Source organism: Scyliorhinus torazame, chromosome 10, assembly GCF_047496885.1.
Source record: "Scyliorhinus torazame isolate Kashiwa2021f chromosome 10, sScyTor2.1, whole genome shotgun sequence".
In the NCBI taxonomy this organism is placed as follows: Eukaryota; Metazoa; Chordata; class Chondrichthyes; order Carcharhiniformes; family Scyliorhinidae; genus Scyliorhinus; species Scyliorhinus torazame.
In genome coordinates this window covers 22,890,673-22,908,108 of record NC_092716.1, presented here as the reverse complement: position 1 = coordinate 22,908,108, position 17,436 = coordinate 22,890,673, and the positions used below count along the sequence as shown (strand labels likewise).

The 17,436-nt window shown below is 47.6% G+C and overlaps 1 protein-coding gene across 9 annotated transcripts in view; it reads right to left on the bottom strand.

Moving 5' to 3' along the window:
• The window catches only part of gse1b (Gse1 coiled-coil protein b), a 663,364-nt gene that overhangs the window by 149,543 nt on the left and 496,385 nt on the right, over nucleotides 1-17,436 (bottom strand). The window lies entirely within an intron of this gene.

Sequence of the window (17,436 nt, the reverse complement as noted above, 5' to 3'; positions counted from 1 at the left end):
CCACCCTGTGCTGTGTTAACATCAAGTCTGGCAGACACAGGGGGAAGCCGGCTGAGTATCCGGTGCCTTCTAAAGCGGTGTGTGTGGGTGGGAGAGAGAGAGAGAGAGAGAGGGGGGAGGAGGGACTAAGGCGTGGAAAATAAGTATCTCCAACCCACCCTTCAAGTGAGAAGCCAGGAAGAGGTTAATGTGGTCGGGAGCCCAGGACCCGGGGGCGGGGGCGGGGGGGATCAGGGGTCTGATTTTTCATCCAATCGCCACACACAGTTTCCTTTGATCTTTTTTTTGTTGTGTGTTTCTTTCCCCCTCTCTCGAAACAAAAAAACACACTGATCTAGTCGGGAAAACAGCAATGTTAACTCATTCCACTCCCAACTCAGCACCAACAAACCAAATTCATCTCCCCTCTTTACAAATATAAAATAAGATCCGAATTCAGACGTTTGGGTTTTTTTTTTGGGGGGGGGGGGGGGATTTATCTGGGCTCAATAGTGTCAAGTTCCCTAATGCTCTGAGCAGACAGCTAGCAATGGGTGGGGTGGGGGAATCCTAACAACGTGTTAATGTCCCCGGAGGAAGGGTTAAAATGCAGAGACGCACAAACGACCACAAGAATACATTTTCTCTCCCCAAACTACTTTCCTTTTGCATCAGAAGTTCAATGAGCAAATGCATTGCGAAAACAAAGCCACATCCTCTCTTTGGGTCACCACACAGATTTTTGTTTTAGAAGTTGATACCCAGTCTGTATTTGTTTTTCCACCAACCCCCCTCTTGCTTTTAAAGATAAAGCAACATTTTTTGGGGGGGAAGAGGGGGGAAAAAGGTAAAGGCTTCTTGCACCGTTTCAATTCCCTGGCACTAACGGTTCACTGGGTGTATGAAGCCTGCAATCTCTCAGCACAGACAGCACGAGGAAAGCGATAAGCTATCACTTAATCTCTCCCCAACACACTGTAGCTCCAGGCTGCAGGAGGATTTTATTTTTTCTCTCTCTGTGTTGTTGCAAGATTCTGTGTCGGGGAGGGTTAGAAGTAGGAGGGCGGAATCGAGAGAAATTATCTGCTCCAGGGCCGTGAAAACACAAGTGCTAAGCATCTGGCCTATTTATTTGACTGTGACCTCCGAGGTCAGGCGGAGCCTATTATCAGCTGCCGCACTTTGGAGGTTCATTGTTTGCCGAGTTGTCTGTGTATTCCCTGGGAGAATAATGCCAGGCTGCCTGTGAACACACATAGCTTCCCTGCTGCTGGCTTCCAGAATGGAAATGCACACTCCACCGACAGAGAAAGAAAAAAGAAGCCTAGAATGTGGACAGCTATATTTCAACAACAAAAATACACACATGTAGTGGGATCAGGGTGTTACAGCTTTGCTGCAATTAGCCATATCAGAATGGCAAAAAGGACACTGTCTGCCACAAGCACAGGATCATGGCACTGTTGTCTCGCACATCACTCAAATACCTTCAGCTAATGCATTAAAAGCCATTATTAGCACAGGAAATCAGTGTGCAACTTTTACAAGTACAATGATTTAAGACAAAGGGTGCTGTTATTTCTCATTGCGGGGGGTGGGGTGGTGACTCTGTTCTGTTTGTTGGCATGTAGTGTCTTTCATGTGCCGTCGATGCCACTTGGGTTGTGCTGCGTGTTGGCACCTAAAGAGACAGTGGGCATCAGATCACCCTTCCCGCAATAATTAGCCACACACACAGCAGGTTTACTGTTTCAAGGGCGGCATTGTTTTAAAAAGAAATTTAGAGTACCCAATTTTCTTTTCCAATTAAGGGGCAATTTAGCGTGGCCAATCCACCTAACCTGCACATCTCTGGGTTGTGGGGGTGAAACCCACGCAGACACGGGGAGAATGTGCAAACTCCACACGGACAGTGACCCAGAGCCGGGATCGAACCTGGGACCTCGGCGCTGTGAGGCAGCAATGCTAACCACAGGGCAGCACGGTGGCACAGTGGTTAGCACAGCTGCCTCACGGCGCTGAGGTCCCAGGTTCGATCCCGGCTCTGGGTCACTGTCCGTGTGGAGTTTGCACATTCTCCCCGTGTCTGCGTGGGTTTCACCCCCACAACCCAGAGATGTGCAGGGTAGGTGGATTGGCCACGCCAAATTGCCCCCTAATTGGAAAAAAATAATTGGATATTCTAAATTTAAATAAAGGGGAAAAAAAAGGTTGACAGTTTCAGGTGCCCAGTGTACTTTGAAATGCACACAGCGAAAAAAAAAAGTAAACCTTCTTTGTGGGTGACTAGTTATTTTTAGTGTTGAGATTATCTGTAAAGGCCGATGATAAACCTCCGCCCTGTTTCTGATGCTATTAAGCTCACTGGTGCTGTTGAGCAGCACAAGAAGCTTTGCAGCATTCTTCCTGTGCATTACAGGCAGGAGGAACTGTTTGTGTCAGTCGGTCCAGCCTCTGTAAGAGGTGCAAAATAAAAACAAGTATTTTTTTCAAGAACCTGCATTTAGTTAGCACCTTTCGGAGCTTCAGCAACTCCTAAAGCACTTTGCATTCAATGAAGTTGTTCTAAAGTCTACTCCCTCTTGTAACTTGGGAAACACAGCAGTCGATTTGTGCACAGCAAGCTCCCACAAACAGCGATGTGATCATGAGCAGATAAGGCGCCGGGGGACAATTATTGGCCAGGGGAGAACTCCCTGGTTCTTCTTCAAGATAATGCTATGAGACCTGTTCTGTCCCCCCCAAGAAGGCAGGCATGGCTCCATATGAAAGACAGCACATTCAGTAGTGCAGCACTCCTTCAGGACGGCACTCAGTTTTAAGTGGATTTGGTGATTGAGCCTCTGAAACCGAGCTTGAACCCACAACCTTCTGTCTCAGCCTGCTGAGTCACGGCTGAAATTTGAGCATTCTTACAGTAATAATAAAAATCAGAATCTGGGTGAAATTCTCCGGTATCGGCGGAATGTCCGCCAAGAGGCGCCCAAAACGGCGCAAATCAATCGGGCATCGCGCCGCCCCAAAGATGCGGAATGCTCCGCATCTTGGGGGGCCGAGACCCAACCTTAAGGGGCTAGGCCCACGCCGGATGAATTTCCGCCCCGCCAGCTGGCGGAAAAGGCGTTTGGTGCCCCGCCAGCTGGAGCGGAAATGACATCTCCGGGCGGCGCATGCACGGGAGCGTTAGCGGCCGCTGAAGGCATTCCCGCGCATGCGCAGTGGAGGGAGTCTCTTCCGCCTCCGCCATGGTGGGGACAGTGGCGAAGGCGGAAGGAAAAGAGTGCCCCCACGGCACAGGTCCGCCCGTGGATCGGGGGACCCCCGATCACCCCGCGCCCCCCCCCCCAGGATCCCGGAGCCCGCCTGCACCGCCTTGTCCCGCCGGTAAGGTAGGTGGTTTAATCTACGCCGGCGGGACAGTCATTTTAGCGGCGGGACTTCGGCCCATCCGGGCCAGAGAATCGCGCGAGGGGGGGGCGCCAACCGGCGCGGCGCGATTCCTGCCCCCGCCGAATATCCGGTGCCGGAGAATTCGGCAACCGGCGGGGGCGGGATTCACGCCAGCCCCCGGCGATTCTCCGACCCGGCGAGGAGTCGGAGAATCTCGCCCCAGATCTACATCTAGAACAAATCACCCCCGCTTGATTGCTAGCCCTTCCATACTCCCTTCACTACCGTTGCACAGTGGCAACTGTGTGTACCAGCTACAAGATGCACTTCAAGAACTCACCAAGGTCCCTGAGGCGGCCCCTTCCAAAACGACTACCACGAAGTGTCTCGAAGGACAAGGGGAGCAGATACTTGGGATCATCACCACCTGGAGGTTCCCGTAACATTTTGACTTGGAAATATATCGCCGTTTCTTCACTGTCGTTGGGCCAAAATCCTGGAACTCCTTCCCTAACAGCACTGTGGGTGTACCTACACCTCAGGGACTGCAGCGGTTCAAGAAGGCAGCTCACAATCTTCTGAAGGGCAAGTAGAGATGAGCAATAAATGCCGGCCTAGTCTGCGATGTCCACATCCTGTAAATTTAGAACCATAGATCCCGACAGTGCAGAAGGAGGCCATTTGGCCCATTGAGTCTGCACCAACCCTCTAAAAGAGCAGCCTATCTAGGTCCACTCCCCCACTCTATCCCCGTAACCCCACCTAACCTGCACATCTTCAGACTGTGGGAGGAAACCGGAGCACCCTGCGGAAACCCACGCTGACACGGGGAGAAAGTGCAAACTCCACACAGACAGTGAACCAAGGCCGGAATTGAACTAGGGCCCCTGGTGCTGTGAGGCAGCAGTGCTAACCACTGAGTCACCTTGCCGCCCTGAAAAGAAAAGAAAAGTCTAACAGTTCTGCAGTCGCCATGCCTGACTGTAAAATGTTGACACCATATGTACGAGCACCCAATTGAGTAACAAACAACATAGAACAGGGGTCAACCCTGGGACCTCTACTCTGTGTAGTTCAGTACTACAGCAGACATTGCATTTACCCATTGAGCTTTGGGATTGAGACATGTCGACTTCTTTATAAAGAAAGGTTTGCGCTGATGAATTTTGTACAAAAGCTAACTTTGGTTGTTCCGTTTGCAGAAATGGTGTCAACACAATTAAATCATAAAAACACATATTAAGCACGTCCAAAGCATGATGATATGAAACTCAATTATCTCTGCTCTTCATATGGTATCTGGAATTGTGCACCGTATTCATTTTCTCTGCCACGATAGACAATTGTGCTGTTGTCGAAGTAAATAATTAGTGGTAGTTCGGAGCAGTCTATCATTTACTTTAATAAACTGCCTTCGGAAACTAAAAATTCCCTTCTGTCACCGCACAGCCAAATTATAAAAATGGCTTCACTAATGCACAGCAATAAATCGGCCTTAATTACAACAGAAGCCTATTTATAGGGAAATTATGGGCGGAGTGGCCGTGAGAGTAATTCAGGCAATCTGTTTATTAATGCAAATACCTTGAATGAAATAGCTGTAAACTAGAGGAGATCCCTCAACTTTGCACTTTCAGTGCACCAAGTGTAGAGGGATCAGCTGCCCTTTGCGTTTGGTGTCATTTCAAGGAGGTCAGTGTCTGTGAGGCAGCTCCATACAAATGTGCAAATTAGAAGCAGGAGGAGGAAACCAAGTCCCTCGAACATGCTCCGCCATTCAATAAGATCATGGCTGATCTGATTGTGACCTCAACCCCCATTCCTGCCGACCCCCCGATAACCTTTCACCCCCTTGTTAATCAAGAATCTCCGCCTTAAAAATATTCGAAGGTTCTGCTTCCACTGCTTTTAAGGAAGAACGTTCCAAAGACTCACGGCTCTCTGGGAGAAAAAAATTCCCCTCACCTCCGTCTTAAATGATTTTTAAACAGTGATTGCCCGTTCTAGATACTCCCACAAGCGGAAATATGCTCTCCACATCCACCCTGTCGATACCCCTCAGGATCTTAAACTATCCAATCAAGTTGTCTCTTACTCTTCTAAACTCCAGTGGATACAAGCCTAACCTCTCCAACCTTTCCTCAGAAGACAACCCACCAGAAAAAGACCCAATTATGCCAACTCACTGTTTTCTGTTAGTTAGCCAATCTTCTGTCCTTGCCAATATGTTCACCCCCTACACCATGAGATTTTATTTTCCTCAATAACCTTTGATGTGGCACCTTATCAAATGCCTTCTGGAAATCTAAGTATAGTACATCCACCAGTTCCCCTTTATCCACAGCATATATGACTCCTTCAAAGAATTCAAATAAATTGGCTAAACATGATTTCCCATTTCACAAAACCATGTGGACTCTGCCTAATTACCTTGAACTTTTCCACGTGCCCAGCTGTAACCTCTTTAATAATGGCTTCTGACATTTTCCCTATGAAAGACGTTAGGCCAACTTGCCAGTAGTTTTCTGCTTTGTGTCTCCCTCCCTTTCTGAATGAAGGTGTTAAACTTGCTATCTTCCAATCTAGCATTAACATTGCATTCCAATCTAGCATTATCTTGCCTGCCCCACTCTATGTACTGTCTCTAAACAAGAGGTTGTAGATTGGGTTTTGTTGCACAACCATTAAAATCATTCTCCATTTCATATGTGGGTTGTCAGTACAGTGGCTTCTCGTGACTGTTGAGTTTTGCAGTGAGCTCTTGAACACTAATTTCTGTGTTGTCTTGGAACTCAGTTGCCAACCCTGTCAGAAGCACAGGGTTTGCAGGATTTGTATTTAAACTGTGCCGCTGACAGGAATACTGCCAACCTCCTGACTGACAGCACATACATTGGTGTAAAAGTGCCTTAGGGTAAGCAACTTTTTTGTCTTTCCTGAGGGGAAAATACCCCATGTTTCACTTTCAAACCCCATCCCATCATACCCTCACCCCAGCAATTCATTGAGTGCTGAATAGTGTGCAAAAACAAAATCCCACATCCTGCCCGTTGTATGACTACAGTAATGTATCGGCCGTTCCTTCACTGTCACTGGGTCAGAATCCTGGAACTCCCTTCCTTACCTACACTACCACAACAGTTCAAGAAGGCAGCTCACCACCACCTTCTCAAGGTCAATAAGGGACTGGCAAGAAATGTTGGCTTTGCCAGCGACGTTTACAGCCCATGAGTGAATTTTAAAAAATCCCATTCATCAGCTTTGAAACTGCAAGAACTGATGCAATGTCCATCCATGCATTTCTGGGCGGGTCACAATGTGTTATTTTCTGCTTCATGTGCAGATTACCATTCATCCCTTCAAATCGGTTTGGGAGCAGCTTCGCTTTGGGGGACGTTGATGACACGTTCCACGTGTCTGGGCCCACTAGCACAAACAGCAAAAAGTCCATCTGATATCCATGGTGCTAAATTGCAGTGGAATCATCTACACGTACTAGGTATTGATGTCAAAATGAAATCCACGTAAACTGCAGTGTACATGGATTCTATTCCCAGAATGCAGAAAGGCATAAACCTCCTCATGTACACCGTGCTGGCTTCGTAATTATGAAACATATTCATTGCAAGTCTGTGGAAGTCCCAAAACAAAAAATGCCTTCAGATAAAAATCATATTTCATTGAAAATATCCATAAGATGACAATTGTGGGAGATACAACAACCTCATATTATATTGAAGGAATGTTGGAGGAGAAAGGCTTTTATTCCCTTTAACAGAGTTGACCACAGCAGCAGATAGGTCTTCAGATCTTTAACACCAGATAATGTACTTTGGGATAATTGCCCTCATCTCAAATTGTAAGAGGGAGCTCACTAAGCTCACCCGAGGTGGCTTGTATACAAGGTAGGTTCAGATGAAGCAGGACCTTAAGTTTTTTAAATCTAATCTCTCCAAAATTCCAAATTAAAAGTTTCAATGAAGAGGTTTATAAGAAAAGACACATGTGGACCATAAACCTGTTGAGGGATATGGGCCAAATGCGGGCAAGTGGGACTAGCTTAGTCATAGAAACTGGGCGGCATGGACAAGCTGGGCCGAAGGGCCTGTTCCATGCTGTAAACATCTATGACTCTATGAATCAAATGGCCTCTTGATATGCTGTACATTCAAGGTAATTCTAAGAAACCCAACGGTATATAAGTCAGGAGCAGTGTAACAAATTAGCTACATCTTTTTTTTAAACTCATTTGGGGTGGCACGGTGGCACAGTGATTAGCACTGTTACCTTACTGTGCCAGGGACACGTGTTCGATTCCAACCTCGGGTGACTCTGTGAAGTTTGCACGTTCTCCCAATGTCTGCGTGGGTTTCCTCCGGGTGCCCCAGTTTCCTTCCCCAGACCAAAGATGTGCAGGTTAGGTGGATTGGTCAGTCTAAATTGCTCCTTAGTGTCCAAAGGTTAGTTGGGTTACGGAGATAGGGCAGGGGTACAGTGCTCTTTCAGAGGGTCGATGCAGACTCAATTGACCTAATGGCCTCCTTCTGCACTGTAGCAATTCTATGATTCACGGAATGTGGGCTTCGCTGGTTAGGCCAGCATTTATTGCCAATCCCTAATTGTCCTTGGGAACCTGGTGTGAGCTGTCTGCCTGAATCACTGCAGTCCATCTGGTGTAGATACATCCACAGTGCTGTTGAGGAGGGATTTTGACCCAGCGACAGTGAAAGAATTCCAAATATTTCCAAGTCACGATGGTAAGTGTGTTGGAGGGGAACATGCAGGTGGTGGTGTTTCCATGTGTCTGCTGCCCTTGTTCTTCTAGATGGACCGGTCATGGGTTTGAAAGATGCTGCCTAAGGGGCTTTAGTGAGTTGCTGCAGTGCATCTTGTAGATGGTACACACGGCTGCTTCTGTCCATCGGTGGTGGAGGGAATGGATTTTTGTGGAAGGGGTGCAGATCAAGTGGGCTGCTTTGTCCTGGATGGTGTCGAGCTTCTGGAGTGTTGTTGAAGCGGCACTCATCCAGGCAAGTGGAGAGTATTCCATGACACTCCTGACTTGGAATCACGTAATAGTGGTCCAGCGAACCACATACAAATGTTCTGGTCCTGCTTGAAGTTGGAGAAATTCTGGAGGTCTTTTTTCAGCACCATGTTGGTGAACTTGCATTTGGAGCCCAGTTCCCTGGGGGCCATATTCGGGGTGTCCGACCTGTCGGAGCTGCAAACAGAGGCGGGGGAGGATGTTTTAGCCTCCGCCTCGCTGATTGCTGGCACGCGGATCCTGTTGGGGTGGTGGTCAGCATCTATAGCTGGGGGACCTGATGGCAGTCCTGTATCTTGAGATGGTGAAGTTCACCTTGAGGGGGGCGATTGAGGAGTCCCAGAAGAGATGGGGTCTGTTCATTCTGTACTTTAAAGAGTTGGCTACTGTCAACTGCTGAAGGGGGGGGGGAGAGAAGAGAGAGGTTCAGGATGGGGTTAGAAGGGGTGGGGTTATTCTCCGAGTTATATGGGAGTTGGTGGGTGGGGGAGGATTCTTTTTTTATTCATTTCGTTGGGGGTTGTGTTGTTTTATGTATAAAATGTTAAAAACAGAATATAATATTTAAAAAAAGAATTATAGAATTCCTAGACGGAGGCCATTCGGCCCATCAAGTCTGCACCGACCCTCTGAAAGACCACCCTACTAGGTCCACTCCCCCCCCCCCCCCCCCGGCACCTATCCTTGTAACCCCACCTAACCTGGACATCCCTGGACACTAATGGGCAATTTATCATGGCCAATCCACCAAACCAAAATGGATCACTTCACATCATTTCATACCTACCACTCCCATAACATTGCCCATCCACACACCAAACTCAGCCCATCCACAGGTAGACAAAACCCTCTTTCCTGCTTTTGGCACCGTCAAGCTTGATTAGTTCAGTGTTTTCCTGGAAAATCTCACAATCCCGACCCTGCGTAAATTTCAGCTTATCTAAAACGCTGTTACTTGGATCCTATCCTGTCCTAAATCCAGCTCTCCATTTCCCGTTGCTGACCTATAATGAATTGCAGGCTCCCAATACCTCGCACATATCATTGTAATCTTTCTGTTTGAATCCCTTCATGATGTATTGTTCCCTGCTTTATCTCTCCTATAACCTCTGCCAGAGTAAGAACCCATCCCTCACACCCTGTCCAAGCTATCTGCTCCCACCTTGTTCACCTCCCTTTTCCCTGTCTGGTGGTTTCAATGGCTTTTGCTCTCAGCCCTGTGATTAACCCTCGAAAATCCTCCACCTTCTCCTTTGAGACCCATTTCCTTGACTGAACTTGTAAAATCCCTCCAAGTGTCTCTTTTATTTTCATCAACGCCGACAGTATATCGTTTTTCTTGACGAATCTGCATGAGACTTGTGGTGTTTTTCTACAATTATAGGCACTTCATAAGTGTGAGTTGCTGTCCTGTTGTTGCTCTTTTACAAAATGAGCGGCCAAGAGGCACTCAGGACTATCAAGAACCACCAAAACCAGTTCCTTCAAAGTAAACACATTCATGGAGCTCAGTTGAAACCAGTAACACCAGTTGTGTCAGTTTATTCTTAGTGTGCTCCATATTGCAACATCTCTTAAACAAATTCACAACAAAAATAGATCAACCTGATTTGTTCCATTTATCAAAACACAATGCAAGTGGGTTCTGGAGTCTGGCTAAATTATTGGCGCTTTGGCAGGGAGTACGAGTCTGTTACAATCCAACGAGTGAGCCAAAAAGGGTCATGTATGCATTACAGTCCCATGTATGTGTGTTTCTGAGAGAGGAATCCATTCATCACACACCGTGGGCAGGTGAGAAAGGCAGTACACATTCATGACAGTTTTACAGTATCCTTACACGCACCAAATTTGCTGCTGCTTTCATGAGGATTTCAACCTCAGGGGAATCCACACGGTGCTGTCTCTGGTCTCCAACCAATACTAGATTTTCACACCGCTCAGAATTCCTAAACCCTTCTTGTTACACGACTGCACAGCGTCAGAAAACACTCTGCACATGAACAGCAGTCAGGCACCAAGGACGCTGGAGAGGGAGAGAGCCTGAGCACATCCAGGCAATTCAAACAAGCTGATTAATAATTCAGGAAGTGAAAATTGACATCAAAAGCTCAAAGCCGAGCCATCTGTGTTATTGGACGGCTGTTGGGCGCAATCACACCTGACTGCAGAAACCGATCCAGACAAGTGCAATATTGCGTCCAATGGGACCAGGGAGGGAGGTGGGGAGAGCAGATGGATAACTAACCGTGCAAATGATGGCAAAGTCACTGTGACAACAACAGTGCTTCTAAATCCCTCATTTGGCAAATTTACAGGAAGCTCAATTAACTTTTTACATCTGAAATATGTGCACCAGGTTTCCACTTAAAGAGACCATGCCCCCTTCCTTTCTTCTGGTTGGTCTGGCAGACTGCCAAAGGCATCAGAAGGCATTGCCTTCAGCGATACTTTTCTTTTAAAGGTATGCCAGCCCCTTACAATTCCACGTAAAGGGCACTTTTTAAAATTCAAAATGTCGACTTTAAATTTAAAACAAAACTTTAAATTAGGGCGGCACGGTGGCACTGGGGCATCACAGCGCCAGGGACCCGGGTTCAATTCCGGCATCGGGTGACTATCTGTGTGGAGTTTGCACATTCTCCCCGTGCCTGCGTGGGTTTCCTCCGGGTGCTCCGGTTTCCTCCCACAGTCTAAAGATGTGCCGGTTAGGTGGAGCGGCCATGATAAATTGCCCCTCAGTGTCCAAAGATGTGAAGGTCAGTTGGGGTTACGGATTTAGATCAGGGGAGTGGGCCGGGGCACAGTGCTCTTTCAGAGGGTCAGTGTAGACCCAATGGCTCGAATGGCCTCCTTCAGCACTTTAGGAATTGAACCCCTGTCCCTGGCGCTGTGGTTCGATGGAATTCTATGGAACTATGGTTCATCCCAAAAAGCTGCAATAAAACTTTAGCAGACACACAGAAAACCTGTGCCACGTTATCACCATTTCTATGGAACTAATTTGAGTGCCCCATTAACATTCTTGTATTTAAAACCACTTTGAAAGTCGCACCGTTCATTTAATGCCTCTGGGTTCCATTCTATTGTACACCTAGGGGCTGGTTTAGCACAGTGGGCTAAACAGCTGGCTTGTAATGCAGAACAAGGTCAGCAGCGCAAGGGGGGGGGGGGGGGGGGGATATGAGGATGGAAGTGGAATACTGGTCCCAGAAGGAAGAAGAGGAGTGTGTTCCCTACATAATTCCAGTTGAAGGAATGCACTCAATTTCAGCCAGGAGGTGGGTGTGTTATGTATCGCCTTCTCTTCCTCCCCACCGATACGGACAGTCACCCGAGTCATATCAACTGGAGTGGACAGTGGAGGCCGAAGGGACTTTAAAAACACTTTAAAAACAGAATTGTTTCCCTGCAAATCATGCTCCGGATGTGAACACTGTCAACCTTTGTGTTTCGGCTTCGTCTTCCAGAATAATGCAACTTCATAATATGAAAAACTGCCAAGTGACTCCGCACTTTTCGTTTCAACTTCTTAAGACTTATATGAGCACTGTTCAAGCCATGTTTAACCCCCATCTGATTAGACACTTAAAACAGGAGAGCTACAGTCGGCAACATCGCTGTACAATGTCCTCCAGAAGCTACTGCCCTCAAAAGCTTTTATGCACTTCAAAAAGAAGGCAGTGACCTGCACATATCCCCGGTTGAAGGCTAACTGTATGAAGGAGGTTTAAACACTGGTGTTTGTGGTATTTCTTCAGAGGAAACAGCTTTAAAGTGGATTGAGGATCCCTTGAGTACTCAATGATTAAATGCATCACTCGGTGTTAGACTGAGCCACATGGAGCAGAAGGTCCGAGCTTGAACCCATGTCTGTGTTGAGTTAACTGATCTCAGCTGGCGTGAGTGCATAAAACCTGGATTTGGGATGCTTAAAGTAAAGGGTTCCTGCTCTTTATTGCCACCCTGCGCCATCTGCTGAATAACGTACATTACCTGGGTGATGCCCCTCACAGTCAAATAACAGGCAATCACACAATAGCTGGGACTGCATATGAAGGATGGATGGCACTTGCAGCCAGCACCTGTATCAGTGGATTTATAGTGATTGTAGGAATAAAAATCATACAATCAGAGAACATACAGAACATAGAACATTTCCATACAGAAAAAGGCCATTCTGCCAATTGAATCTATGCTGGCACTTTCAAAGAGTGATCCGGTTAGTTCCACTGATTTATATAGGTTTAGCAAAACATTCTGACATTTATACTTTATGACTCCACCATTTAACATGTACTGTCTCTCCTCACTTTTCCTATCACAATGTATCACCTCAAATTTCTCAATGTTGAATTCCGTCTGCCCATCTATTTCCTCTTGAAGTTTATGACTGTCTTCCACACACCTCCATCTGTAAATTTCGAAATCATACCTCCCTGTGTGCAAAACGTTCACTTATATCAAAGGAGCAGCAGCCCTAATGTTGAACCCTGAACGCCATGATATGTCTTCCTGTGGTGGTATGTATTAGGGGTAATACGGTACACCACGTGTCGACAGGCTATTGGTGGAGGGATGCCAGGTCCTGATAGGATCTGCCACCTACTGGACTCCACCCAGAAATGCCGGTATAAGAACCCAGATTTTCCCTCCATTTCCCTCAGCAGCTGCATTCTGTAACCACGCTGCTGGGGATAAAGTTCTGCTTAATAAAGCCTTCAATTGACATTACCTCAAACGGTGCTACACTTCCCCAATCCAAAAAAAAGCCCTTCACCACAACACTCTGCTTTCTAGCCATTCTGCGACTGTTCCTTTTATTCCATTGGATTCAATTTTGCTAAGAAGCCTATTATGTGGCACGTTATCAAACACCTTCTGAAAATCAATTGACTCATCATCAATTGCACCATCCTCGTCCACCCTCCCCGTTATCCCATGAAGAACCCTATCAAGTTAGTCCCTTAAATCCATGCTGGCTCTCCTTTAGTAGCCCATAACTCTCTTACGTGGCTGTTAATTTTCTCAAAGGTCATTGTTTTGAAAAGGTATCCCCACTCCACTGATTTAAAAATAATAATAATCACTTATTGTCACAAGTAGGCTTCAATGTGAAAAGCCCCTGGTCGCCACATTCCGGCGCCTGTTTGGGGAGGCCGGTACGGGAATTGAACCCGCGCTGCTGGTCTTGTTCTGCATTACAAGCAAGCTGTTTGACCCACTGTGCTAAACCAGCCCCGAGGGCCTACAATTGCCAGGTAATATCGCCAGGTAATATCGCCACGAGTGGATCCAGTGACTGGGATGGTAAGATGGTGGAATCATCCCTCGCATCCCAGCAGGGATCAGACCTTCAGGAGAGGAAGAGAGACTGAGACAAAAATGAAATGGATCAAGGACCAGACCCATTGCTAGTTGTGAGTCTGAAGGATGTGGATTCAAGTGCTGCTCCAGAGGCCTGAGCACAGAAATCTAGTTTAACATCCAGTACAGTACTGAGGGATGAGATAGTCAGCTGAGGCCCTGTCTGCCCTCTCAGTTGGATGTGAAAGATTTTACCGCCACTATTTCAAGAAAAACAGCAGGGTTACTCTTGGTGTTTCTGCCAATACTTAGCTGTCAATCCATAGCCTGAAAAGAGATTGTTTGATAATTATCGCAGTGCCCTTTGTGTGATCTTGCTGTGCACAAATGCGCATTTCCTGTGTGGCGATAGTGACTACACTTTGAATATACGTGATGTGCTTTGGTGTTCTTGAGGCTGTGAAGGGTGCTATATAAACGCAATTCTTCCATTTTATTTTTGAGAGGGCACTGGATCAGAAACATGACTGGGCTGGTGGGAATCAGTACGGACACAGCAGAGACATTTTAGTGGCCAAACAGGTGAGTAAATCTGGCAGCTTGGGACTCAGAATTGTGAGATGAAATTACATAGAATTTGGGTGTGGAGGGTCAGCACGGTGGCACAGTGGTTAGCACTGCTGCCTCGCGGTGCCGAGGTCCCAGGTCCAATCCCGGCACTGGTTCACAGTCCATGTAGAGTTTGCACATTCTCCCCGTGTTTGTGAGGGGTTCGCCCCCATAACCCAAAGATGTGCAGGGTAGGTGGATTAGCCATGCTAAATTGCCCCTTAATTGGAAAAAAGTAATTCCTAAAAAAGGAATTTGGGTGCGGGAGTGGGCAGATGTTTGTCGTGAGACATCCTGTCCATTAATCCAAGGTAGTGTTCCACCACTTGCTATTTGACCATGAGGGCTTCATAGCCAAGCCTCAAGCCGTTCTCATCCAACACTTACATTTTCTCATCAGCAATCAGTGGGGTGGAATAAGTGGATTAGCAGCCGCATTAAGAAAACGTGCCTGAGAGAGAGACTTGCTACAAGTGCATTGAGTGTTGATATGGAAACAGTGCATAGCCAAGAGAATATATCCCATCATTGCCAGGGGGGAGAATGACAGCTCTTGGCTAAACTTCTCAATATTGGCTACATCACTGACCCCTGTCCCATAACAGCACTCTGCCAGTCTGCTTTCTTTAAACATACATTAAACAGCAATGGATCTCCCGTTGCACTGCCATCGACTGAGATAATAAATTTCCCTCTTTCTCAGGCTGGAGAAAGAGGGTTTTGGGATCTGCTGCTTCTGCACCTCCATCTAGTGGGACAAGTGTGCACCTGCAAGCATGACTGCATGTCACAGAATGGTGATGCTCAAATAAGGAAAGAAAAGGAAATTGTGTTGGAATGTGAGCATTTTTGCCCGTGCATCCCTAATCGCTCTTGAGAAGTTGGCGATGAGCCGATCTTTTCCAACCGCTGCAGTCCATCTAGTGTAGGTACTGCCCCGGTGCTGTTAGGGAGGGAGTTCCAGGATTTTGACCCAGCAACATTGAAGGAATGGCGATATAGTTCCAAGTCAGGAGGGGAACTTGCAGGTGGTGGGGTTCCCATGCGTCTTCTGTCCTTCTAAGTGGCCGTGGTCACAGGTTTGCAAAGTGGTATCTAAGTAGCCTTGGCCAAGCGCTATCGTGTAGATGGCGCTCACTGCTGCCACTGTGCTTCGATGGTGGAGGGAGTGAATGTTTGTGGATGGGGTGCCAAACGAGCGGGTTTCTTTCTCCTAGATGGTGTTGAGCTTCTTGAGTGCTGTTGGAGCTGCACTCATCCAGGCAAGGGGACAGTATTGCATCACACTCCTTTTTTTAAAAAAAATATGTTTTATTGAAATTTTTTTCCCAAACAACAATTTTTCCCCTCTTACAAAGCAAACGCAACAATAACAATACAGAAATTTTTAACAATACACAAGTAACAAAACCCCTTTATCTTTGACCTAAACTAAACTAAACCCCCCCCCTCCCCCCCCTTCCCCCTGGGTTGCTGCTGCTGGTCATCTGTCTTCCCTCTAACGTTCCCCTAGGTAGTCGAGAAATGGCTGCCACCGCCTGGTGAACCCTTGAGCCGATCCTCTCAGGGCAAACTTTATCTGCTCCAGTTTAATGAACCCTGCCATATCATTTACCCAGGCCTCCAGTCCGGGGGGTTTCGCCTCCTTCCACATGAGTAGGATCCGGCGCCGGGCTACCAGGGACGCAAAGGCCACAACGTCGGCCTCTTTCGCCTCCTGCATTCCCGGCTCTTCCGCAACTCCAAATAGAGCTAACCCCCAGCCTGGTTTGACCCGGGCCTTCACCACACGCGAAATCACTCCCGTCACTCCCTTCCAATACCCTTCCAGTGGCGGACACGCCCAAAACATATGTGCGTGGTTTGCCGGGCTCCCGCCACACCTCCCACATTTGTCCTCCACTCCAAAGAACCTGCTCAATCTTGCTCCCGTTATGTGTGCTGTATGTAGCACCTTAAATTGAATCAGGCTAAGCCTGGCGCATGAGGAAGAGGAATTTACCCTGCTTAGGGCATCAGCCCACATACCCTCCTCTATCTCCTCCCCTAGTTCTTCTTCCCACTTTCCTTTTAGTTCGCCCACCGACTCCTCCCCCTCTTCCCTCATTTCTCGGTAAATCTCTGACACCTTGCCCTCTCCGATCCACACCCCTGAAAGCACCCTGTGCTGTATCCCCTGTGTCGGGAGCAACGGAAATTCCGTCACCTGTTGTCTAGTAAACGCCCTCACCTGCATATATCTCAAGAAATTTCCCCGGGGCAACTTATACTTTTCCTCCAATGCTCCCAAGCTCGCAAAAGTCCCATCTATAAATAAATCTCCCACCCTCCTAATTCCCAACTGGTACCAGCTCTGAAATCCTCCATCCATTCTTCCTGGGGCGAACCTATGGTTGTTCCTGATTGGGGACCCCACCAGGGCTCCCCGCACCCCTCTCTGTCGCCTCCACTGTCCCCAGATATTAAATGTTGCCGCCACCACCGGGTTCGTGGTAAACTTTTTAGGTGAGATCGGTAGCGGCGCCGTCACCAGCGCCTCTAAACTCGTCCCTTTACAGGACTTTCTCTCCAGTCTTTTCCACGCCGCTCCCTCGCCCTCCATCATCCATTTACGTATCATTGCCACATTGGCGGCCCAATAGTAATCGCCCAAATTCGGTAGTGCCAATCCTCCTCTGTCCCTACTACGCTGAAGGAACCCCCTCCTTACTCTCGGAACTTTCCCTGCCCACACGAAGCTCGTGATGCTCCTGTCTATTTTATTAAAAAAGGTCTTGGTGATTAGTATAGGGAGACATTGAAATACAAATAAGAACCTCGGGAGGACCATCATCTTAATTGCTTGCACCCTGCCCGCCAGCGATAGAGGCTGCATGTCCCACCTCTTGAAGTCCTCCTCCATTTGTTCTACCAACCGTGTCAGATTAAGTCTGTGCAAGGTTCCCCAGCTCCTAGCGATCTGAATCCCCAGGTATCGGAAGTTTCTTTCCACTTTCCTTACAGGCAAGCCTTCTATCTCTCTACTCTGGTCCCCTGGATGTATCACAAATAATTCACTCTTCCCCATGTTTAGCCTATACCCCGAGAAATCCCCGAACCCCCTC